We start from the raw sequence: 25,450 nt of genomic DNA on the forward strand, positions 1-25,450 counted from the left end.
CGGGGCTGGGGATTTAGCTCAGCGGCAAAAGCGCCTGCCTGGCAAGCGCAAGGTCGTGAGTTGGGTTCCCGGTACCGGAGAAAAAAAAAAAAAAAAAAAAAAAAAAGACAGGGTCTTGCTATATAGTCCAGGCTGATCTTCAACTCTTTATGGCGCCCAGGCTGGCCTTAAACTCAAGCCAATTCTCCTACCTCAGCCTTCCCAAGTGCTAAGATTATAGGCATGCTCCACCAGGCACAGTGCTTCAGTTTGTCTTCTTACAGCATTCAGTTGTAGTTTGTTTTATCATTAGTCAAAATATTAGCAACTGTCCTTTTCATATTCCCTGCTATAAAATCCATTAAGATCCAAAGTTCTTGTCAAACATCTGGTTTTTAAATCTGAGCTCGTGCTATCTTATCCACTGTATTTCTTTCTTCTCCTTAGACTCCATAGGTAACTGTCGTCCTAAATGTTGTTTCAGAACTCTGTAACAAGGTTGTCATATTATGTCATATTATGGTTTAGACCTAGAAAGTCCCCCCAAAGGCCTCATGCATTCAGAGGCACAGCTTTGGGAATGTGACTGGGTTACAAGTGTGTCTTTGTTACTTTTCTCTCATTGCTGAGACAAAATACCTGACACCCAGAATTAAGGAAGGAAAGGTTTACTTAGCTCACAGTCTGTGGAGGTTTCAGTCCATACCTGGCTGGCTCCCAGGCAGGGTGGCACATGGCAGAGGGAACCATTCATGGTGGCTGAAGACAGCAAAGGCAACAAGAGCAAAAGCGGGGAGCAACAGCAGCAGTCAGCCTCTTTCCCTCCCTTATATTGTATGCAAACTACCCGCCCCAGGGGCAGGTGTAGCACTCACACCCATAATCCCAGCATTGGACTATGGCTCAATCAAAAATCTAGAAGCCTGCCCCATGACTGCATCTGTCTTTGGGGGGACACCCAGACACAAACCATAACAAGGGGCTCTCAAGCTGACTCCTGTTAGAAAGCGGGCCCTGGTTGGAGGTGAGTTACTGAGGGCATGATCTGGAAGGATGCAGCTCCTTTCCAACTCTTCCCTTCTCTCTTTTCTTGACTACCACGATTTTAGCAGCTTTCCTATGCTAGAAACTTCCACCATGCTGTTTCAAGCTGACTATGGATTGAGACCCCTGAACTGTGAGTCAAAACTAACCTCTCATCCTTTAAATTGCAGGTGTCCAGTAGTGTGTCTCAATGACAAAAAAGTTAGTAAGACATATTTTGGTGCCAGAGAAGTGGGGTCATCCCTGTGACAATACCTGACCTTATAGTTCAGAAGCCTTTGGAACTAGCTCATGGAAGAAGTTTAGAAAGGTTTAGAGATGTCAACTAAAGAAGGCCTAGAATTCCATAAGCTAATCATGATGGAAGATTCTGGTTGGAACTCAGAAGACCATGATGCTGATAGAAATGTAAACAGTAAAGACCAGGCTCACGAGGGTTCAGTTGGGAACAAGGACCCCATTGGCTGTTGGACCCAATACTATGTGTGTTATGCTCTGGCCATTAATTTGTTTACATTTTGCCCATGTCCAGAGACTTTGTGGGACAATGAGATTAAGGGTGATAGACTAATCAATCTGATAGAGGAAATTTCAAGGCAGCCCAATGTTCAGAGTGTAGCATAGATATTTCTGGCTGCTTTTAGCTAGATCTACCCTGCGAATCAGGATGAATTAGCAGAGATGAATAATTTTAAATATTTTGCTATTGGTAAGAAAGGAACTATCTATAAAGTTGGGAGTCTGTAAAGTTAGACCAAGAAAAACCACAGTGGCTGAAAAGATTGGCAATAAAAAGAAGCTAAGAGGCCAGGCATGGTGGCGCATGCCTATAATCCCAGCACTCAGGAGGCTGAGGTAGGAGGATCATTGTGAGTTCAAGACCAGCCTGGGCTACAAAGTGAGCTCAAGGCCAGCCTGAACTGCATACCGAGACCCTGTCTCAAAAAGACAAAAAAAAAAAAAAAAAAAAGAAAAAAAGAAAGAAAGAAAGAAAGAAAAGAAAAAAAAGAAGTTAAGTACTTTGCATCAGGTTAATAGGAAAAATGCTATGTGGCTATCCCAGGAATCAATAAGAATCAAGAAAGCCGGGCATGGTGGCGCATGCCTGTAATCCCAGCACTCAGGAGGCTGAGGCAGGAGGATTGTTGCAAGTTCAAGGCCAGCCTGAACTGCATAGTGAGACCCCGTCTCAAAAAAAAAAAAAAAAAAAAAAAAAAGAATCAACAAGATCCACCCTGCCCAAGCTAAAAGGTAAATTTATCCTTCAAAAGGGTAAAGGTAAATTCCTTTGAAAGACTTCTTTGAGAACAGAGCCCCAAGATACCCTGCTGGAGAAGGGCCACCTACAGAATTGGTTCCCTGAGATTCAGTTCACAGTGCTCAGCCATCCAGTTACTTGGTGGCCTCTGTAGCTATGATCCAAGGGGCCCAGCTTCTGCTTGAGCTGGCAACAAATCTTGGCATCATCTACATGGTACTGGTTTTATGGGCATTCAGAATGCAATATTTGTGGGGTTGGGGAGGCTTCCACTCAGATTTCAAAGAAAGGCCTGGGAAGCACAGAAAAAGTTTGCAACTTGTCCTGAGAGGGCAATGTGTGAAGCTGAAGTGAAAAATGCAGTGAGGACCCTAAGAAGTTGGAGACACCAAGAAAGCGGATTTTTTGCTGAGGAAAGCTGCTGGCAGCAAGCAAAATCACAAGCAGTGAGAAAAGTTGCTCTGAGAGAGACCATGAGGATAGCAACCAGCAAAACTATAGGGCCTGGGCTACTCAAGCCCCTTGAAGTTCACAACTTGCCCTGGGTGCTGGATATGGAACTACAGAATTTAATGTCAGGCCTGAGGGATTTTGTGTTTGCTTCAGTCCCATTTTTTCTCTCCCCGATTCTTCTTTTCGAATAGGAATATTTCCTCTGGGAAGGATTACTTGTATATTGGAAGTGTTTAACTATCTTTTTTATCTTTACAGGGGATCACAGATAAGAGTTTTTTGGAGTCTAGAGGACACTTTGGACTTGAACTTTTCAGCAATGCTGGAACTGTTAATGTGTTGGTGACTCTTAGAGATGGACCAAGAGCATTTTGGACAATGACATGGACATGAGTCTTTTGAGACCTGGGAGGAAATGTCACAGTTTAGACCTGGAATATCCCCCAAAGGCCTTGGGCTCTGAAGTAGAGCTCGTAGAAGGTGACTAGACTACAGGGGCAGGATAGCCAGTTTGCTGGAGGAAGGTAGGGCCAGGCTAGAGTTGGGTCACTGGGAGCGTGCCCTGGAAGGGTATGTCTGCCTCCCTGTCCTCCCTTCACTCTCTGCTTCCTGGCTGCCACGGTGCAAACAGCTTTCTGTCAGACATACCCACCATGCTGCTTCTGCCTTGGAGTCAGCCAAACTGTGCATGGTCTGAGACCTCTGAAACCGCAAGCCGAAATAAACCTCTCCTCCATTAAGTTCTGGGTGTTGGGTATGGTGACTCAGCAATGAAACTCACTAAGACAGTCAGTAAGATTTATCCATGTTGCTTATACCTGAAGCTTTCTATTATCTTTGAAAATACTTAGTTTTCCTTTTTGAGACAGGACCTCACCATGTAGCCTAGGCTGGCCTGGAACTTCCAGTTCTCCTGACTCAGCCTACCAAATAGCTGGCATGACAGGTGTGCACCTCTATGTCTGCTAAAAATACTTATTTTTGGTTTGCTGTCTTTGCTTACTAAATAACGCTTACTTTTGATGAAATGACTTTAAGGAAGGTAATATAACTTGTTATTTTAGTCAGCTTGGGCTGCCATAATTTTTTATTAATATATGTATGTAGGGGCTGGGGATTTAGCTCAGTGGCACAGCAGCTGCCTGGCAAGTGCAAAGTTGTGAGTTTGATTCCTGGTACCAGAAAAAAACCAAAACCAAATATACATATATATATATATATGCAGCATATAATGTTACATTGTTTGTATGGAATTGATACACATGCATAACACATCTCAATTCCTTTCTTCATCCCATTTACCCTCTTCTTTCCTTCTCTCTCCGTTTGATCCCCCTCGCATTTGAGAAAGATCTATCTCCATGTTTCCTACTATTTAATTTATCTTTTATGTAACTCTTTATTTATAATTTTGGGGGCTTGGGGGCTTTGTTTTGTCTTGAGACAGAGTCTTGCTACGCAGTCCAGGCTGGCTTCAAACTCATAATAATGCTCCTGCCTCAGCCTTCCCATTGCTGGAATTACAGGCCTGTACCACCACATCCAGCTATAATTTGGGTTTCTCAGATAAGAGAAACCAAGGGATAATTAAGCTTGTGTGATTTATTTCACAACGTATGGTCTCAAGGTGTATCCATTGTCTATAAATTATTCAAGTTTGTATTTCTTTATGACAATGTAGTACTCCACTTTGTGTAAATACCACATTTTCTTTATCTATTCTTCTATTGATGAATAGATATATAGGCATCTTTAAGATTTAGCTATTATAAGTTGTGCTGCTATAAACATGGGTGATACATTGTGTCAACTTGGGGAGTCTAGAGGTTTGGCTAAGTGACTCAGCAGGAAGTCACGGTGCTTACTTTGTATACATCCTGAGCCTGGGGAAGAGGAGGGCATGGAGATTATGTGAGAGCTACACGCCCCTTAGGTGGGGGCAGCCTGTTTACAAAGTAAGGCAGGAAAAGAAGCTGCTTGGCACCATTCTGCCCTTTTGCTCTGGCTGCATTGCTGTTCGGCTGCCATTCCCCCCTAAAGACTCATGCACATCCCTTTATGCAAAAGGCATTTAGTCCATCTGCAAGACTTGCCAAAGTCCTAACAGTTTCAGCACTGCTGAAGAGTCCAAGTCCCAAGTCTCCTCCAAGATGTAAGGCAAACTCTTAGCTGACCACTGTAAGCCAAACTTGTAATTCCTTGTACATTTGTTTATCTTGTATTATATCTGTTCCTCTAGTAAACCCTGACTGATACAGATTTTGGTACCGGGAGTGGCTCTAGAGAAACAGAATTGTAAGAATGTCATTCCTTAATGGCTTTAGGGGTTCCTGGAATTGGCTCTGTAATTTGATGAGACCAAAGGACACCATGGTCTCTCCTTCCACTTCTGTAGGGTATACGGATAATCCTTGGTGTGCATTGTTTGACCTAATACGCCATGTAGATCCATTTGACTATCCTAATTCACCACTTGTGAGATGTCAGGAATTTAGCAACTCTGTGGATGGGAATTTTGAATTTTTTTGGCAGAGTAGGAAATATAATGATGCTGTCTAGTTGCTTTTAGCAGCCCTGGACAAACTACTGAAGGAAAACAATGAGCTCAAAACGTCCCTAGAAAGTTTAAAGTCTTATGGCTGTGAGGACAAATTAAGAAAGGAAAATAAGGAGCTCAAAGGTACAAATTCCCTTCTCCAGATGCAGATAAGAAATTTAAAAGTTTCTAAGTGTGTCCTGAAGGAAAATCTCCTTTCTTTTAATCAAAGAGCTGACATTGCAGAAACTCAAACACAATCCCTCATAATTCGATTGGCAGAACTGCAACGTAAGTTTAATGCTCAGCCTCGAAGGGTATCTGAAGCAAAAGTGAGGGCACTGATTGGAAAGGAATGGGATCCCACAAACTGGGATGGAGGCATGTGGGAGGATCCTGAGGAAGCTGAGGATGTTGAGTTCCTAGATGCTGATGAGATTATTTTGCCAGAGGAAGAGATCTCCCCACCCGCTCTAGCAGAGGCATTGCCGCCTCCACTCCCTGAGCTGTTGGCATCTCCTAGTATGCCTCGGGAGACTCGTCCTGTGCTAATGCCACAAAATGATGTTGACACTCCTCAGGACCCACCCTCACCTACCTCTAGGCCCATAACCAGGCTCAAGTCACAGAAGGCTCCTAAGCGTGAGGCACATACTGTAACCCACGAGGAGGTCCGCTATTCTCCCAAAGAACCCCTCGAGTTTTCTAACTCTTACAAGCAAAGGCCTAATGAGCAAGTGTGGGAATGGATTTTACGAGTGTGGGATAAAAAAAATATATACCTGGATCAGGCTGAATTTATTGATATGGGCCCATTAAGCAGAGATTCTGAATTTAACGTTGCAGCTCGTGGAGTAAAGAAAGGTGTTAATAGTTTATTTGGCTGGTTCTTCAGAGGAGCTCCAGTCTTCGCCTTCAGCTTGGTCGTCTCCTGGCTTCTGGCGCAGACTGCTGGGCTTCCGTCTGGACTCTTCAGCCTTCTGGAGTTGGCTGTCCGGCCTTCATCATAGATTCTTCAGCATTCCGTCGCAGACCCATCAGCCTTTTGATATGGACTTGCACGGACAATGCAGCGAGCTCCAGGCCCGGGGCTGGGCTCTTCAATCTCCAGCGTGCACACACCCTCTGCACGCTTCCTCATCCAACTCTGTAGCTGACCATTGTAAGCCAAACTTGTAATTCCTTGTACATTTGTTTATCTTGTATTATATCTGTTCATCTAGTAAACCCTGGCTGATACAACATGTATCACTGTAATATGATGACTTGAACTCTTTAGAGAAGATACCCAGAAGGGGAATAGCTGGGTCAAATGGAATTTCTCTTTTTAGTTTTTTAGGGAATCAGTATACTGACTTCCACAGTGGTTGTGCTAGTTTACATCACTGCCAGCCTCACCAGCATTGATATTATTCGATCTCTTGATGATAGTCATTCTCTCTGGGGTAAAATGGAATCCCAGAAATGTTCTCATTTGTATTTCTCAAACAGCCAGCAATGTTGAGCTTTTTTTCATGTACTTACTGGCCATTGGTACTTCTTCCATGATGTGTCTATTCATTTCACTTGCCAGTTTTTTTATTGGGTCTTTTCTTTTGGGAGGTCTGATTTTTTGGGCATTTTTTATGTATTAGTCCCTACCCCAAGCATGTTCATTAGATATTAGTCCTCTCTCTGAGGGAGGACTGGCTGGCAGGAAATTTTTCCCGCTCTGTAGACTTCCCTTCCACTCTGTTGGTTGTTTCTTTGCTGTGCAGAAGCTTTTCGGTTTGATATGATCCTGTTTGTGGTCTCTGGGTACTACTTCCTGTACATCTGGGGCTCTGTTCAGAAAGTCCTTCCCCATGCCCATGACTTCAAGAATTTTGCCTATTTCATCCTCCAGCAGCTTAAGTGTTTCTGTTTTAACATTTAATTCTTTACCCATTTTGATTTTAGTTTAGTACATGGTGAAAGACATGATGAAAGATATCTAGATTCAATCTTCTGTGTGTGGATGGCCAGTTTTCCCAACACCATTTATTTATTAAAAAAGCTATCAGCTGTGCATGGTGGCACATGCCTGTAATCCCACCACTCAGGAGGCTGAGGTAGGAGGATTGTTTCAAGTTTGAGGCAGCCTGGGCTACATAAGTGAGTTCAAGGCCAGCCTGAACTGCATAGCAAGACCCTGACTTAAAAAGACAAAAAAAAAAAAAAAAAAATTAATTAATGTATGTTTTTGGCCCCTTTGTCAAAGATCAAATAGTTGAACATACTTGGGGTAGTTTCTGCATCCTCTGCTCTGTTACTGTTCATATCTATTTTTGAGCCAGTACCATGCTGTTTTTATCACTGTAGCTTTGTAATAGAGCTTCAAATCTGGGATTGTGATGCCTCCTGCTTTGTTCTTGCTTTTGCTATTTTGGGTCACTTCAGATTCCATATGAATTTTAGGATTGCTTTCTTCAGTTCTGTGGAGAATGCTGTTGGTATTTGGATTGAAATGGCATTAAAATCTATACATCAATTTTGGCAGTATGGCCATTTTGACTATTTTGATTCTGGAACAGGGAATGGGCTGTCATAATTAAGAGATTTCATGAATGGAACTAGGGCCAGGTATAGTGGCACACATCTGTAATCCTAGCACTCAGGAAGCTGAGGTAGGAAGATGGCCACAAGTTCAAGGGCAGCCTGGGCTACATAGTGAATTCAGGCCAGCCTGAACTATATAGTGAAACCTTGTCTCAAAAAACAAAAAACAAAACAAGAATGGAGTTAGGGTTTGTGATATAGTTAACTGCTTGTGTCAATTTGAGTAAGGACCACCCAACTAAACTGGATCAGCAGGGTTCTGGGTGTGGCAGGGGGATTTACTGAGGACAGAGGACCTACCCTAGGGCATTCCTCACCTGAATGGTATAACAGGGAAGCAAAGAATGAAGGCTCACTCTGCTCTCTTTCACCCGAGAAACTGAACTCATCTTTACCTTGGAACGTTGTCTCCTGGCTTCCATCGCAGACCTTTCGGACTCACAGGGGACACTGAGCTGTCCCCTTCACCAGCCCCTTTGGTCTACAGCGAGCAGACAGCCCTTGTGCTCTTCCACACCTGGCTCTGCAGGCGGCCCACTGTAAGCCAACCTTGTAAATCCTTATACACTTATATATCTTGCATCAAATCTGTTTCTCTAGTGAGCACTGATACAAGGCTTCAACACATGAATTTTGGAGGAACACAACTCAGTTCATGATACAGGTCAATGTATTAGTCAGTTCTCTATTAGGACATTGAAGTACCTGACAGTGGGTAACTTTGTAAAGAAGGGAGGTAAGTAGCTCACAGAAGCTCACAGCTCCAGAGGTTAGAAGGCATGGACCAGCATTGGGTCCAGTCCTCTCAGCTGCATCTCGCCATGACAGTTCGCATTAGCAGATAAAGAGGAAAGGGATAACATCACTGGACAGGAGGCCACATGATTCAGGCTGGCAGGCTGTCTCTTTCTCTTTCTTTCTCTCTCGCTTTCTGTCTCTTTCTCTTTCTTTCTCTCTCGCTTTCTGTCTCTCTCTGTCTCTGTCTCTTTTCTATCTCTGTCTCTGTTGGTCTGTCTCTGTCTATCTTTCTGTCTCTTCTCTGTCTATTTCTGTCTTTGTCTCTGTCTCTCTGTCTTGGGGATTAAACATAGGACCATACTAATCACACACTACCACTGTGCCACATCCTTAGCACCAGAATGGGTGGGAGGGTTGGGCTTAGGCGGGTGTTTGTTTGGTTTTGGTTTTCTGAGACAAGGGTCTCACTATGTAGTTCAGGCTGGTCTTGAACACACTGCATAGCCCAGGGTGACTTCGAACTCACTGCAGTCCTCTTGTTTCAACCTCCCCACTGCTGAGATGACAGGTGTGCACCAAAATGGCCTACTCAGAATGCTTTTATTATAACTCACCCTTAGGAGAATGAATTCAGGACCCCTCAAACACTACCTTGATGCTAATGACCTCCCACCAGGCCCCACCTCTAAAGGTCTCAGTACCACACTGAGGCCTGAGTGCTAATACATGAACCTTTGGAGGACAAACCACATCCGGGCCACAGCAGCCAGACCCCACCTTCACACTGCAGGGAGATGTAAGCAGACACAAAAATATTACCTAGAATTCAAACGAAGTTCTTTAAATTGCTATGGCAAACAAGTTAACATCTTGGTCAGACAAAGCCAAAATGATTCATACTTCCTTTTTGTCTTTATTAGTCATCAATGAAACATGAAACTCATAATGTTCACACCGGGTAGATAGGATCCTATTTCTTAGTACAGAGCGGCCTCTATCTCTACACATTCTGGATCCTCAGAGTCAATCAACTGTGGATTGAAAATAATTGGGAAAATAGTTGTGTCTGTATGAACATGTACAAGCTTTTTTTCTTGTCATTATTTCCTAAGAAACACAATATAACAACTATTTACACAGTATACACATTATGTTTAAACTATAAACATAGTTTATAGTTTATAGGATGTGTGTATAGGACAGTTTATAGGATGTGTGTGAATTATAGGCAAATACTATGCTTTTTTTTTCCTTTTGATTTTTTTGAGACAAGATCTCACTAGGTAGTTTAGGCTGGCTTTAAAGTCACGATGGAACCCAGGTTGGCCTCAAACTCACAGGGATCCTCCTGACTCAGCCTCCCAAGTGCTGGGATTATAGGCATGCATCACCATGCACATTCTATAAAATAGAATGAGCATTTCCACTGGGCAATAGTAGGGTTTTCATGTTTTGTTTTATTTGTTTTTAAATAGGGTCTTGCTATATTGTTCAGGTTGGTTGCTAATTCCTGGGCAAAAGAGAACCTCCTGCTTCAGCTTCTGGACTAGCTGGGACCACAGATGTGTATCAACAGAATAGAACAGTGGGTTTTGTAAAACACAAAAAAGGAAACAGAATAATAGGAGGAAAAAAGTAACTGTTTAACATCTGGTTACGTTAGGTGACTTTTTGGTAAGGGCTAACACAGAAGCAGACTTCCTCCTTATGCTGAATTAGGTGGATTCTAATCCTTTTTTTGCAGGAAAAATGGCTCTGTGTGGGGTCTGTCTGCTTGTCTAAGGCATCCATTTGCTTATTTAGTACTTGGTGAGTGACTTTATATTGATGTGGTCTGTTGGGTGTAGGGCAGGAGCTCAGTCCAAATCAGTGGCTTCCTATGCACTTGATTCCACAATTCCTCCTTAGGTGAGATCCTCACCAAAACTCAGCTAACATCATTCTGGATTTCCACACATCATTCGTGGGTTGCAACATCCCCATGATTACACATTTCCTTGATGTTTTGTCTTTCCAGCCTAAAAGAGATCATTCAACATTTGACAGACAGATGCAAACATTTAAAACTCTGTGTGTGTGTATGTGTGTGTCTTGGTTACTTTTCTGTTGTTGCTGAGACAAAATACCTGACACCCAGAATTAAGGAAGGAAAGGTTTATTTAGCTCACAGTCTGTGGAGGTTTCAGTCCATTCTCAGCTGGCTCCAAGGCCAGGTGGCACAAGGCAAAGGGCATCCATTCATAGCGGCGGAAGACAGCAAAAGGAACAAGAGCGAAAGGAAGGAGGGGCAGCAAGCAGCCTCTTTCCCTCCCTTACATTGTATGCAAACTATCTTCCCCAGAGTGGTGTAGCACTCTCACCCATGACTCAATCATAAACTCCAAAAGCTGGCCCCATGACTGCACATGTCTTTGGGGGGACGCCCAGACACAAACCATAACAGCATGTGTTATGCTGGGGGTTGAGCCCAGGGCCTTTACATGGAGCTACCTCACCAGCCCCTTTCCCATTTTTCCTTTTGAGACAAGGGCTCGCTAAATCACTAGATTGCCCAGGCTGGGCTTGAACTTGCAATCTTCCTGTCTCGGCCTCCCAAAATGCTACAGTGGTGTGCACTGAGCATACATTTATAATCTGGGAGATAATTCAGCATACCTGGGAGGCTACTGCTATGACTGTGAGGAAGGTAACAGCAAGAGACAAAGTCTTCCTGGCTGGGGTCCCTGTGACCCAAACCAACTCAAACTGCAGAGATCAAAGAACAAGGTCACATGCAAAGATAACTGGTTGCTATGATTTGAATGCGTCTGCCAAAACTTGTGTTGAAACGTAATCCCCGCTGTGGGCTACCTTACTAAGAGGGCGGAAATTTAATCTTACTATGGTATTTGAAGTTGGGACCTTTGGGAGGTAACTGAAGTTAAACGAGGCCATAAGAGTGAAGCCCTTGTCCCATGGGATTGTGAGTTGGCTTTTTTTGGAATGGTACTGGAACTGAACCCAGGGCCTTCCCACTGAGCTACATCCCCAGCCCTTTTTTGAGACAGGAGTTGCTAAGACTGGGCTCAAACTTGTAATTCTCCTGGGAGTCTTGTCCTGTGGTTTTGAGAAAAGCTGTATGTAGCACGCAGTCATCAGTTTGTCTTGGTTTTCAGTTCAAATGTTTCCTGTTATGACATTAGGCATTCTAATGTGACCCACACATTAAGTAGAGACTCTTTGAATTCTCTAGCTTTGGCTTACAGAGAAGTTCTTTTTCTTAGTGATAACATGGAGGAAATAGAATTGAAAGAATTCAGGTTTCAGTCCACTCTAGAGGTAGATAATAAAAATTCAAAAACAGCCAGGGATGGTAGCACATACCTGGAGGCTGAGGCAGGAGGACTGCTTTGAGTTCAAGGCAAGATGGTGAGTCCAGGCCAGCCTGAACTACATAGTGAGACCCTGAATCAAAAACAAAACAAAATTCAAAAATAATAAGGCTACAGTCTAATAAGTACACAAAATAACTTTTTCCTTCTTTTTTTCTTAAAATATAATTTTTCTCTTTGTAGTCACCTCGTTTCTTCTAAAGATAATCAAGATAAGACTAATCTGTTTGTAAAATAAGTTTAACCTCATCAAAACTGGACTGATTATTTGCATAAATACAGGAATAATTGTGGTTGACCACACAGGTTCTTTTTAAGTTTGCTTTGCTGGAACTGTTGTGTTTCGCTCCCCCACTTTTTTTGAGACAGGACCTCAACACATAGTTCAGGTTGTCCTGGAACTCACTATGTATCCCAAGCTGAAGTGAATGGTGATCTTCCCACCTCAGCCTCCTGAGTGCTGGGATTACAGGCATGTGACACCATGCCCAGCTGAAGTATATATATTTTAAACTTTATTCAGCAATTAATATGTTTCAATTTTGGTTTGGTTTTTTTGTTTGTTTGTTTCGGGAATTGAACTCAGGACTTTGTGCTTGCCAGGCAGGCGCTTGTGCCGCTGAGCTAAATCCCCAGCCCGTGTTTCAATAATTTAACTTAGAAATGACTCGGCCATTTCATGAATATCTACAATTTAATTTCACATAACATAGTTAAAGGATTTTAAATGACTGAGATTTCTGAAACTATGAAATCTTCATTTACATCTATCCTTCTTATATCTGCCTAATTTTCTTATTAATAATCATGTTTTAATTGTTCATGAAAAATAAGTCTAGCCATCATCTTATGTTCTGACAAATCAAGCAGGTATCAAAACCATCACAGATAGCTGGGCGTGGTGGCACACACCTGTAATCCTAGCACCCGGGAGGCTGAGGCAGGGGGATTGTTGTGAGTTCAAGACCAACCTGGGCTACAAAGTGAGCTCAAGGCCAGCCTAAACTGCACAGCAAGACCCTATCTCAAAAAGATAATAAATAAATAAATAAATAAATAAATAAATAAATAGTTAAACATGGTTTTTCTCTTTCCTTCACCCCCTCTAACGAAATGCATCACACAGTTCATTTTTACTGTGCCTTTTGCTCTTCATTTGGAGTTCCAGTTTTATGACCTTAAAACATCTAGCAGAGATGACACAAATCTGTCTGACCAGCAAAACCATGTCCACTTTATATACTAGGGTAATTGTGGGGTGGTTTTTCTTTTTTGGTCTTTTTTTTTTTTAAGATAGGATCTATGTAGTTCAAGCTGTCCTGGACTCACCATGTAGACCAGGCTGGCCTCAAACTCACAGCGATCTCCCTGCCTCAGCCTCTTCAGGCTGGCCTTAAACTGGCCTTGAACTTTTAGGCATATGCCACCACTCCTAGCTAGGAAAACTGTTAAGACATTCTTATTTTTCATTTTACCAACAATTTTCAAAAACTAGCCATGTGGTACATAACAACATTTAAGTCTGCAACAGTAGTCCCATAAAATTATAATGGAGCTGAGAAATTTCTATCACCAAGTGACAGCATAGCCATTGAAACACTGTAGACCAATGCACTACTCATGTCTGTGGCAATGCTGATGTAAAAAACTTACCACTCTGCAGTTCTATAAGAGTACTGAGTACACAATTATGTGCAGTACGTAATACTTGATAACATACGACTGTTACTGGTTTATGTATTTCTTTTTTATGTATTTCTTATGCCATATTTATTATTATCTTAACAGTGTATTCATACTCATTAAAAAAAAGTTACTCTAAACAGTGTGTCCTGTTACACTGGCAGGAGTCTTATACCTCATATTAACTGACTGTCACATCTGTATCAAGCTACATCAAGTGACTGTCCTATACCATCCAGGTCTATGTGAGTAGATTACATTTGAACAAATGCCTAATGATACATTTTTTAGAAATTATCTCTGTACGTGATACATAATTTATAGTTTATTTACTTAAGTCACATGAACTAATAGGTAATTGAATTAGTTTCTCTTTTTTTAGATCATTACATTACTGCCAACTGGGGATATAGCTCAGTGGCACAGCACATGCCTGGCAAGCACAAGGTGCTGAGTTTAATTTCTAGTACTAAATTTTAAAAAAATCATGATTCTATATTACTGCCTAGTTTTATTCATTCATTTATTTTTTTGTTGGTTGGTTTGTTTGTTTTTGGTACCAGGAATCGAACTTAGTACCTTGTGCTTCCCAGGCAGGTGCTGTGATGCTGATCTACATCCCCTGCCCTTTTTTTGTTTCTTGTTTGTTTTTTTGTTTTTCTTTCTTTTTTTTTTTTTTTTTTGGTTTTTTCTCTGGTACCGGGAACCGAACTCACGACCTTGCGCTTGCCAGGCAGGCGCTTTTGCCGCTGAGCTAAATCCCCAGCCCCCTTTTTTTTTTTTTTTTTTTGAGATAGTCTTGCTATGTAGTTCAGGCTGGCCTTGAACTTGTGGAGATCCTTCTGCCTTAGCCTACCAAGTGCTGGGATTACAGGTGTGTGACACCATGCCTGGTCTGCCTAGTTTTTCCTCAGACCAGTTAAATAAAGTTTTTTGTAAATTTTGACATCATCTAACTTAGAAAAATATTATATATACCTAATGCATACATGTGTAGACAAAGACATAGAAACAAAACAGACCTTACAGCATTCACTAAAAGTTCTTTGAGCTGGCCATGGTGGTGTATGAGTAATTCTAGCACTTGGGAGGCTGAGGCAGGAGAATTACTGTGAGTTCAATGCCAGCCTTGATTATATAGTGAATTTAAGGCCAGCCTGGACTGCAAAGTTATACTCTGTGTCAGAAACAACAACAGCAACAGCAACATTTTACTACCAAAAAAATTCATTGGACAGTTTCCAAATAGTTTCTCTTCCTCTTCTAGAGTATCCATTTTAAAATTATCACTTCATTTCCCTGAGCAATTATTAGCTAAGCAACGCTAAATTTGTACCTCCAAAGAGATAAGGCTTCCCTAGAAAACCTACATTTCAAAGGCATGGAGAGAATCCATATTTTCTCTAAGAGTCTAGGACATGTTGCCTAATAAGAGAGGTCAGTTTTACAGAGGGCACAAACTCATTTTAGATCAAACTTCCATTTTTTGTCAAACTGGATTTGGTACATTTTCCTCCATTGGTCTGAAGATTTTTCTCCAAAGAATGGCTTTGAATTCTGGCTCTGCCTTGAAGTGACTCCTGGGATTGGGTCACATGTTAGACAGTGTGCAGTTCACACCACATTTCTTGATCCCAGCAGCTGCTCCAAAGCCCAGATGCCCAGCCCACACCCAGAACTCCTCTCCCAGGCACTTGTGTACACTGGCACATGCCCTGCGGGGGTGGCCAGTATCCAGTTAATCCTATCAGGATGGCTGTGCCCTGGGAGAGCACCAATTGGGAGGAGTTCAGTTTGGGTTTCAGACGAGGCAAACAGGAGGATCCAAATGGGTGCCGAGGCCATAGAAAGTCACAGGAATTCACTACAAGATTTTATAAGGAAGCACTCAACCACACCTAGGAGAAAGCTCCAACACAGAAGCCTGTTCAGTCACGAGCTGAATGCCAAGAAGGCAGGTTTTGTTTTTTGTTTTTTGTTTTTTGTTTTTAAGAAGGCAGGTTTTGGAGACAGATTTAGTTAGGTGACTTTTTTTCCAGGGCTGGAGATTGAACCCAATGCCTCAGGCTAGGTAGGTAAATTCCATATCCCCACCCCATAAAAGGGGACTTTTTTATAATTGGCTCATTTCTTAATCAGATTACCAGATTCATGGCAGAGCCCATTGACAAATATGGCAGACAAAGCATTTTCTGTGCCTGAACCCAGCATGGGAAGCTCTGAAATAGCTGCTTGCTTATAAAAGTGAGGGCCCAACTCTTACAAACATCGTATCTAGTTTTCTTTTCACCTTTGGAATGTGACAGTAACTGAGTTAGAAGGTTAGAATCAATTTTTAAGAATCAGCCACTTACAGTTTTTTATTTGCCTTTGTAGCTTTAAAAAGGGCCAACAATAAACAGTTTTTGAAATATTTTCAGAAGCTTCTGCAAATCAATAGGCCTCCCTGAGTGAGACTAATTCAAAAGCATTCATTTTAAATGTGACTGTTAAAGCTTGGTGTTGTCCATATGGAATATTCTTCATAATGGCCAGACTCATTTCTTTAGAAATTAAGGACCCCTTTTTACATTGAATCTTGGGTATCCCAGAGTTGAGATAAAAGCCTAAGCAGGGAATTGCCCTGGGGCTGGGGTATGCCTCTGTGTACCTCACTGCACAGACATTTTCTTTTTTTTTTTTTTTTTTTTGTCTTTTTGAGTCAGGGTCTCACTATGCAGTTCAGGCTGGCCTTGAACTCACAGGGTGGTCTCGAACTCACGAGGATCCTCCTTCCTCAGCCTCCCAAGTGCTGGGATTACAGGTGTGCGCCACCACATCCAGCCAGAGACATTTTTTTTTTTTTTTTTTTTTTTGCATCTTCTAGTCTGTTCCATTGATCTTTTTTTTTTCTGGTACCGGGAATGGAATTCATGATGTTGGCTTGCCAGATAGGCGCTGTGCCGCTGAGCTCAATCCCCAGCCCCAGAGACATTTTCTTGAGACACTACCCAACCCTGTTGCATGTCCAGCTTGCTCTGCCATGACAGTCTTATTTCTTCCTGGCAGGTCACTCTAGTCATGCTGAAGGGCCTGAACCAGAACCACCAGTCAAGTTGTGGTTTTGGCTCTAAGGCCCTTTCACCAATGCATCCATTGATTTCTCCCTACCTATGCATAAAATAAAATAAGAATTTCCAAAAGTCTGAGTTCATACCCTCGCAGTAAGTGCCATTCACTGCCCATTTCTGTCTGACGTGGTGGACATCTGACTCCTCAGTGAGACCAGTCTTGCTCTGTTCAGGCTTCCACTTTGCCACTGACTCCCCAGCCACCACATACTCCAAAAGGCCCTGTGTCCCTCACTGTACTACATGACCCTCGTACCCACCACAAGTACAACCACTGGATGTGACAGTCAAAAAGATTGAGGGATTCATGCAAAAAAGAGTAGTCTTGAGGCTGAGAAAGAAAGATTACTGCTAGTTCGAGGCCAGCCTGGGCTACATAAGGAGACCCTGTCTCAAAAAAACAAAAGAGTAGCATCTAAGCAGGGTATTATTCCTGTAATCCCAGAACTAGAATAGGCTGAGACAGATAGATCATGAGTTTGAGGCCAGCACAGGCTATCTATCAAGATCCTGTCTCAAAAAGAAAAGAAAAAAACAGATCTAGGGATATAGCTCCCTGGCAAGTATGAAGTCATGAGTTCAATTCCCAGTACCAAAACAACAACAACAACAACAACAAAAACAACAAACAAACAAGAAAGAAAGAAAGAAAGGAAGGAAGAGGGAAAAAAGCAGTCTGACCCAAGACAATTTTAAACTGATATTGGTAGCATATGCCTGTAATCTCCACTACTTGGGAGGCTGCTGCAGTTTAGTGAGATGCCTGTCTCAAAACAGAACAAAACACAATTAGCATATGGGGCATGGTGGTACACTCTGGGAGGCTGAGGCAGGAAGATTACAAGTTTGGGTCCTGCCTGTACAATTTAGCAAGACTGCCTCAAAATAAAAAAAATAAAAGCTGGATATAGTGGCACACACCTGTGATCCAAACACACAGGAGACTGAGGCAGGAGGATCACCATGAATTTGATGCCAGCTTGGTCTACTTAGCTCAAGGCCAGCCTGGCCTACATAGTGAGAACCTGTCTCAACACGAAACAAAACAAAAGCTATCTGGGAATATATCTCAGATTAAAGGCTGTGTTTAATCCCTAGTACTGGGATGGGGGGGGAATTAACAAAAGAGAAGCTTACTTACAATATTTGGGGATCCATGAGGAAGAGAAGAGACCTCAAAAGCGATCTGTGGCTCCTCTGCCTTCTTCAGGGGGTCTCAGGATCCACCAGCAACATCCATGAGGCCCCTTCATGGTCACCAGAACTGTGAAAAGACAAAATGACAACAAATTTCATTGTGGATCTTATTGGCTTTTATTTGCTTGTGTGAAGTGAGGCGGCCCCTCTGAGGGTTCCCATGGGCAACAGCAGAACAGTGGGCTTCGTGAGGTGGGAAGAAGGAGATGGAACCACAGGGGAGGAAAGCTAATTGGTGAACATCTGGTTATGGCAGCTTACTCTTGGGTAAAGATGAAAGCAGAGCAGACTTCCTTATTGTTCTGACTTGGGTGGACTGCAGTCTCATGTTTATAGAAAGGATGGTCTGGTTTCAGATTGATTGACTGGGCAGGGGTTAGGACAGTGTCTCACTGTGCAGCCCAGATTGCCCTTAAACTCACTCTGGTCTGGCCTCAAACCCAGGCTGGTCTCAAACTCACGATGATCCTCTGGTCTCATCCTCCTGAGTGCTAGGTTACAGGTGTCCATCACCATGCTCAGTTTTAAAGTTTTACTTTGTTTAAGTGGCCTTTAGTGTGAGTGACTCCACTTTGTTTTGGTCTGTTGTGTCTAGTGCAGGAGCTCTGTCCAAACTAATGGCTTTCTCTAAATATATCTAACATCTACTCTCATCCTACCAATCATTCCTATAAACTACTCACTAGATCAGCACCATCCAATAGAGTGGCCAAAAGCTATGTCCTTATTTCAATTTTAAAAGAAAATTGTATCGTTCCAGTTACTTGGGAGTCTGAGGCAGGAGGATTGTTTGAGCCCAGGAGTTTATAGCCACCTTGGGTAACATAGTGAGACCTCAATCTCTTTCTCTCTCTCTAAGAATTTTAAATTAAACTGAAAATCCACTTCTTTTACAAAAATTTTTTTCCAATCAGACTTCATTGGTACAGTTTAGGTATATATAATGATCACATTCATCATAGAGAATTTGAACTTGTACATATGACTCAATTCTTTTTTTTTTAATTTTTTATTTTTTATTTTAAAGAATAAAAGAAGGATAACATAATAATGGGGGGACTTAGCAAATTACAGACAAAATGGTAGGAAATTATCAATGGTTATTGTTTTACATATTATTATCTACAAAATAGTTTCTCAGGAAGACTCAATTCTTTTTTTCCCCATTCCCTTACCCTCCTTTCAACCCCTCCTCCTCTTCCCATTCACAAAAGCTTTGTTTCCATTTTTTCCTTCTTTTCTCATTTTTTTTTTTTTTTTTTTTTGGCTTTTCTCCGGTACCAGGAACCAAACTCACGACCTTGTGCTTGCCAGGCAGGCACTTTGCCGCTGAGCTAAATCCCCAGCCCCTTTCTTTTCTCATTTTTTAAATTGTTCTTTCCTTACCCCCTTTCCCCCTCCTTTGTTTGTCCTCCTCATTTGAACATTTTCTTCCTATTTCATAGTACCTACTATATACATTTTGGTCCTTATTTACACTTTTGGTATTTTCATACCAGAAGAAAATCCATTTCTATGGTTGCACTAGTCACTTTCCAAGTGTTGCATCATATGGCTTAGTAGTTCCTATACTGGAAAATGCACCGCAAAACATTTCTTTTGCTGCATAAATTTATATTGAACAACACTGTTTTAGCGGTGTCTCTAGAATGTCTGTATAGGAAAATCTTGTGGTTGGTAGTATGGTTGAAATAGGGAACTGGGGTTTGTCCTGAAATTGCATTGAATAGCATTTTGTACATAGATTATAAGTGTGTGTGTATGTGTGTGTGTGTGTGTACAGGAAGAGAGCTGATTGAAATTACTTGAGGATAAATAAGGAATCACAAACCTATGTCATTGGGGCTGACCCAGGTTCAGTCCTATCCTTACCAACCAAATAAACCAACACACACACACACACACACACACACACACACACGCTGGGCATGGTGGCACATGCCTATAATCCCAGCACTCAGGAAGTTGAGGCAGGAGGATTGCTGAGAATTCCAGGCCAGCCTAGGCTACAGAGTGAGACCCTGACTCAAGACACACACACACACACACACACACACACACACACACACATCATTATGCAATCATTGTTTTAACCACATTAAACTTTTTTTCTAAAAGGAAATTGGGCTTATTCACCTCTAGGCTGCTTTTAGGAGTGTTCCTTTTTGTTTTTGTGGTCCAGTTCTTGACCCCAGAGCCTCAGACATCCTAGGAAGTGCTCTACTACTGTGCTCTGTGCCCAGCCCTCCAGGCTTTCTTTAAAGCCTCACAATTCCCTCTGTACCAGTCAAGGTCCTCTCCACAGTCCTTCTCAACACAGTGCACCCCCCAAGGCCCGCCTCAAAAGCCCCTTCTTTTGTGAAGCTCCCGTTGCTTCCCTTTTCCAGGCTCCTGGACAATGTAGTTCAAATCTCCATTGTAAAACATACCAGAGCCTTGCCTCAAATTATGGTTTGTTCTGTGCTGTTGTTCCTCCAATAAGCTGATCATGTCAAGACCAGGAGCTTTGTCTTTTGAATCAGGGTCTCACTATGTGGGTCAGGCTGGCCTTGAACTCACCATGGAGCACAGATTGGCTTTGAACTCATGGCAATCCTCCTGCCTCAGCCTCCTACATGCTAGGATTACAGGCATGAGCCCCCAGTGCCTGGTATATCTTATTCATTGGAAGAGCCCAGTAACAGTTGAATTTCCTTTGTTTGTCTATTTGTTTTTGAGACAGAGTCTCATAATGTAGTTCAGGCTGGCCTTGAACTCACTGTGTAGCCCAGGCTGGTTTCAAACTCATGGCAATGGTCCTGCCTCAGCCTCCCAAGTACTGGGATTACAGGCATGTGCCTGTAATCCCATGTTCAACTACATATAATACCATGTTCAACTACATTAACTTTTAAATAAATAGCTTGGATGTCTAAAAGATATCTTGATGCTAGTTCTTTTCCAGGCACAATCCTATCTATCTCAATTATTTCAGGTTACTCTTGTGTAAAGATGAAAGCAGAGGGCTTCCTTATTATCCTGACTTTGGTGGGCTACCAGCTCTTGTTTACAGAAACACTGGTCTGGTTCCAGATTGACTGATTGATTATTTGGTTCTAGTTACTTAAGCATAAAACTTTGGCATCATCCCTGATTTCTTGTCTCTTCTCTTTTTCCTGCACCATCTTTCAGTTCTAATATTTTGCTGTTTTTTGTCTAGTTGATCTGTGTATTTGTGACAGGGGTGTATTGAGGTCCCCCATTACAATTGTATTAGTGCTTATTTGATTTTCCATGTCTGCTAATATTTGTTTTATATAGTTGGGTGCTCTGCTATTTGGTGCATATATATTTATGACTGTTCTCTTCTTCTTGGATTGTTTCCCTTACAAAGATGTAGTGACCTTTTTTGTCTTTTAATCAGTCTTGGCTTGAAATCCACTTTACCTGCAAGTAGAATAGCTACTGTTGCTTTTTTCTGAGTTTCTGTGACATAGAATATTGTTTTCTATCCTTTGCTTTTCAGCCTATGAATTTCTTTTTGAATTAAATGTTTCTTATATGCAGCATAATGTTGGATTTTGTTTCTTACTCCATTCTGTCAGTCTGTTTCTTTTGATTGATCTTGCACCACTTTTCATCACCTACCCTGCTATACCCAGTTCCTTTTATTTATTTATTTATTATCGTTTTGAGACAGGGTCTTACTATGCAGTTCAGGCTGGCCTTGACTTTGTAGCCCAGGCTGGTCTCAAACTCACAATGATCCTGCAGCTTCAGCCTTCTGAGTGTTGGGATTACAGGCATGAGCCACCCTGTTCAGCTTACCCGGTTCCTTTTAACATCTTCCCTTGTGATCTTTGCAGTTGTCCTATAATTGGTCACCTGACTTTGAAACTTCTATCTCTACCAGTATTTCCAACCTCACGGTTAGAAAGACTCTTATTTTACATTTAAAAAATATGTAAAACTTAGTGTACTAGTTACCTTTCTAGGCATTTTATAAATATTGACTTACTTCTCAATGATCCTCCTAAGTAGATGCTATAATTAACCCTGTTTTACAGGCAAATACAATGAGGACACAAAAGATTACTTTACCCAAGGATGCCTAGGACATAGACATAAATCATGTCATGTTATTTCATTGCTTAGAAAGGTTTACCAGTTTACCTTCTCAGTGAGAATACAAGCCACATCCCCCAGAGGCCTAAGAGTCTACCCAGTAGGCCCCCTCTTAGCCAAAGTTTCCATTTCTGCAATTTTAGTTACCTAAAGTCAACCTCAATCCCAAACTATTACATGGAAAATTTCAGACATAAATCATAAATTTCAAAATTTTCACCACTGAGAATTAATGAAATCTCTAGCCCTGTCACCCTGTCCTGCCTGGGACAGGAATTATTCCTTTGTTAGCGGCTCCATGCTGCATGTGCTACCTGTCCCTTAGTCACTTAGTAGCCATCTTGAATAGTAGATCCACTATCATGGTACCATTGTGCTCTTGTTCAAGTAATGTTATTGTTATTTAATAATCATGAGGCCAGTGAGTTACCAGGGCATAAAATGGAGGACAGATGAACTCTGGTGCTACACAGCAACACTGCAGCGAGAGTGGGGGGAAATGATAGTAGAGATAGGGGTTGGTGTTACCTATGGCTTCAAGGATTCAATGGGGAGCTGCTGTAAATAATGAAGGACCGCTAGATCTGTACTTTCTCTTCCCTACTTTATTTTCATAAACATTTACTGCCACCACGACCGCCACTACTACTACTACACTACTAGTGCTGTATTACTATTATTTGGGTCTATCTCTTCCCAAACAAATTGAGCTTCACCAGGAGGGCAGCCAGGGATTTGAGGCTCCCTGTTTTGTTTTTGTCTTTTCAGTGCTGGATCTCATGCCTAGGGTTTCTCAAATGTGATACATGTGCTCCACTACTGAGCTACATCCCCGGTTCCACTCCCCTCCCTCCTGCTTTTTTTGAGACGGGGTCTCTCCATGTAATTCAGGCTGGCCTTGAACTCACTGCATAGTGCAGGCTGTCCTCAAACTCATGGTGACCCTCCTGCCTCAGCCTCCTGAATGCTGGAATTACAGGCATGTGCCACTACATCATTTTAAAATTGAGCCCCTCCCCCCCAGATGAATCCCTATTAGCCAGGCATGGTGCCACAGCCTGTAATTCCAGCACACTGGCTGCTAAGGCAGGAGAATCTCCATGAGTTCAAGGCCAACCTGGGTTGCACAGTGAGTTCAAGGCCAGCCTGAACTACATAGCAAGACCCTGTCTCACACAAACAATATATAAATAAATACTGTAATTGTCACACAATCTCTTCTCATTTCCTGTATGTGTAAGCAAATGTTTAAGAAAAGAAGTAACTGGAGGTGGACGTGGTCATGCTGTAATCCCAGCAATCTGGGTGGCTGAGGCAGGAAGACTGCAAATTCAAATACAGTTTGGGTAATTTAGGGGTTTAGGGGGCATCTGTCTCAAAAATAAAAATTAAGGAAGGGGGGCTGGAATGTAGTTCAGTGCAAAAGACCTGGGTTCAAATCAGCAGTACTGCCAAAAGAAGGAGGAGAAAGAATAAAGGAAGGAGGGATAGAAGGAAAGAACAAACAAAGGAACAAAGGAAAGAGCTGGGCATAGTGGCACACACCTGTTCCAGCTACTCAGAAGGCTGAGGCCCACCTAGATAACATAATAAGCTACTGCTCTTTCAAAAAGAAAAAAAGAAAAAAAAAGACATTCTAGAGTATTGTGCCAGGGGTGGAGCATGCCTGTAATACCAGCACTCAGGAGGTTGAGGTAGGGCTACAAAGTGAATTCAAGGCCAGCCCGAACTGCAAAGTGAGACCCTGTCTCAAAAAAAAAAAAAAAAAAAAAAGGGTATTGTATAAATACAATGTTTACATATGTTGCCATCCTCAACCTTTACTATGTTATACAATAGTACCAAATACATTGTACCAAAGTAATGCTCTGCAACAAAGTAATACATTGTTAAGGTAGTGTGGCTGGGGTGGTGGTGGGGGGGCGTTGTTCTGTTTTTCCGGGACTAGAAATTGTACCCAGGGCCTTCACGCTAAAATACATCCCCAGTTGTGGTGGTTGCTGTTTTCAGATAGGGTCTTGCTGTGTAGTGCAGGCCTTTAACTCACCCTGTAGCTTAGGCTGGCTGCACTCCCGGTGATTCTCCTGCCTCAACCTCTGGAGCGCCGGAATTACAGGCCTTTGCCATCATCCTCACCTATTTTTAATTTTTAAAAACATTTTGAATGTGTGTTGGGAGTGGTGGCACACACCTATAATCCCAGCACTTCCCCATCTAAGGCTGGAAGATCATGGTGAGTTCAAAGCCAACCTAAACTACCTAGAGAGACATGTCTCAAAAAACAAAACAAAAACAATTTTTTTAAAAAATTTTTTTTTAAATTAGGAAGCTCTTGCTTCAGCTTCCTAAAGCGCTGGAATTACAGGCATGCACAACACCCAGCTGAAAAAGTAAGGGCGTATACAAAGGGCCATCCAATAATGGTAAAGTTACTGACGCTGAACAAACAACAAAAAAAAGATTACTCTATGGTTATTCAAAAATAACAGATAAAGAAACACTAGAAGTTAGAAGAAGAGCCTAAAAAGAACGGTTCTGGGTGGACTTAACGCTGTGTACGAGGACAGCCTTCAATGGATTCTGCTTCCTACTCAAATTCTAGCAAACTCGCGGTGTGGAATGCTAGATTTCGAGAAGACTGCTTCCTTGCGTAATACCTGGAAAGCAATTCAGTGAGTCGAGATACCTTTAGTGTTTTTTAGGACCAAGTTAAAGGTCCTGGGGAGAATGGATCAAAGGATATCTATCAACAGTAACTTAAATAATCAGACATCATTTTTAAATGTTAGTAGTCAGTTTCAATAACTGAACGCTATTTCATATTACTGTATTCTTTTTTTCAACTTCACCCCTGAAATTCTGGGTACTCGTGAGGTTCATTTGCTCCAATATTTACCTTGAGTTGCTCAAACAGTGCTACAACGACTTTTCCTTGACAGTCGTTTTCCTTTGGCGGGAAGCTAATTCTTCGTGTGTTTAAAACATTTTCTTTTTTAAGCGAGGTCTTCCATATTCACAAGAACCACCTTGCTAAATAGTAAAAATGCTTTTTCTCAGAGATCCTGTGTAGAGTTGGGGAGTTGAAACTCACGTTTTCACTCCAGACCAGGGGCCCAGCGCCTATTCCTTGGGAACTTCTCTGCAGTTTTTATTATTTTGCAGCTTTCAAAGTATTAACACGAGAAGTCGAAGCTGGAGGGTGCGGCCTCGGAGGGTGTCAGAAGACGCAAGCCCCAGCGGCCCACGACTATGCCGTGCTGCGAACAAAACTTTCTCCCCGCTTTGCGGCTCGGGTCCCGGGGAGCCTCGGCGCCAGCCTCGCCGAGCTCGGCCCCGGCCCCCGCGACCCTCCGAAGCCAGGCGTTCCCGGGGCCCTGCGACGCCGCGCGGGCGGACAGGG

At 42.3% G+C, this 25,450-nt stretch overlaps 1 long non-coding RNA gene across 1 annotated transcript; it reads right to left on the reverse strand.

Moving 5' to 3' along the window:
* Positions 1-11,988: 11,988 nt before the first annotated feature.
* On the reverse strand, positions 11,989-25,444 carry LOC106149345. The gene is made up of 3 exons (XR_001235480.1): positions 24,947-25,444; positions 17,891-18,013; positions 11,989-12,029 (listed from the first exon to the last, which is right to left on the reverse strand). It is a non-coding gene; the product is annotated as an uncharacterized LOC106149345 (long non-coding RNA).
* Between the last annotated feature and the right edge of the window lie 6 nt (positions 25,445-25,450).

Source organism: Chinchilla lanigera, unplaced genomic scaffold, assembly GCF_000276665.1.
Source record: "Chinchilla lanigera isolate Chin_1 unplaced genomic scaffold, ChiLan1.0 scaffold00042, whole genome shotgun sequence".
In the NCBI taxonomy this organism is placed as follows: domain Eukaryota; kingdom Metazoa; phylum Chordata; class Mammalia; order Rodentia; family Chinchillidae; genus Chinchilla; species Chinchilla lanigera.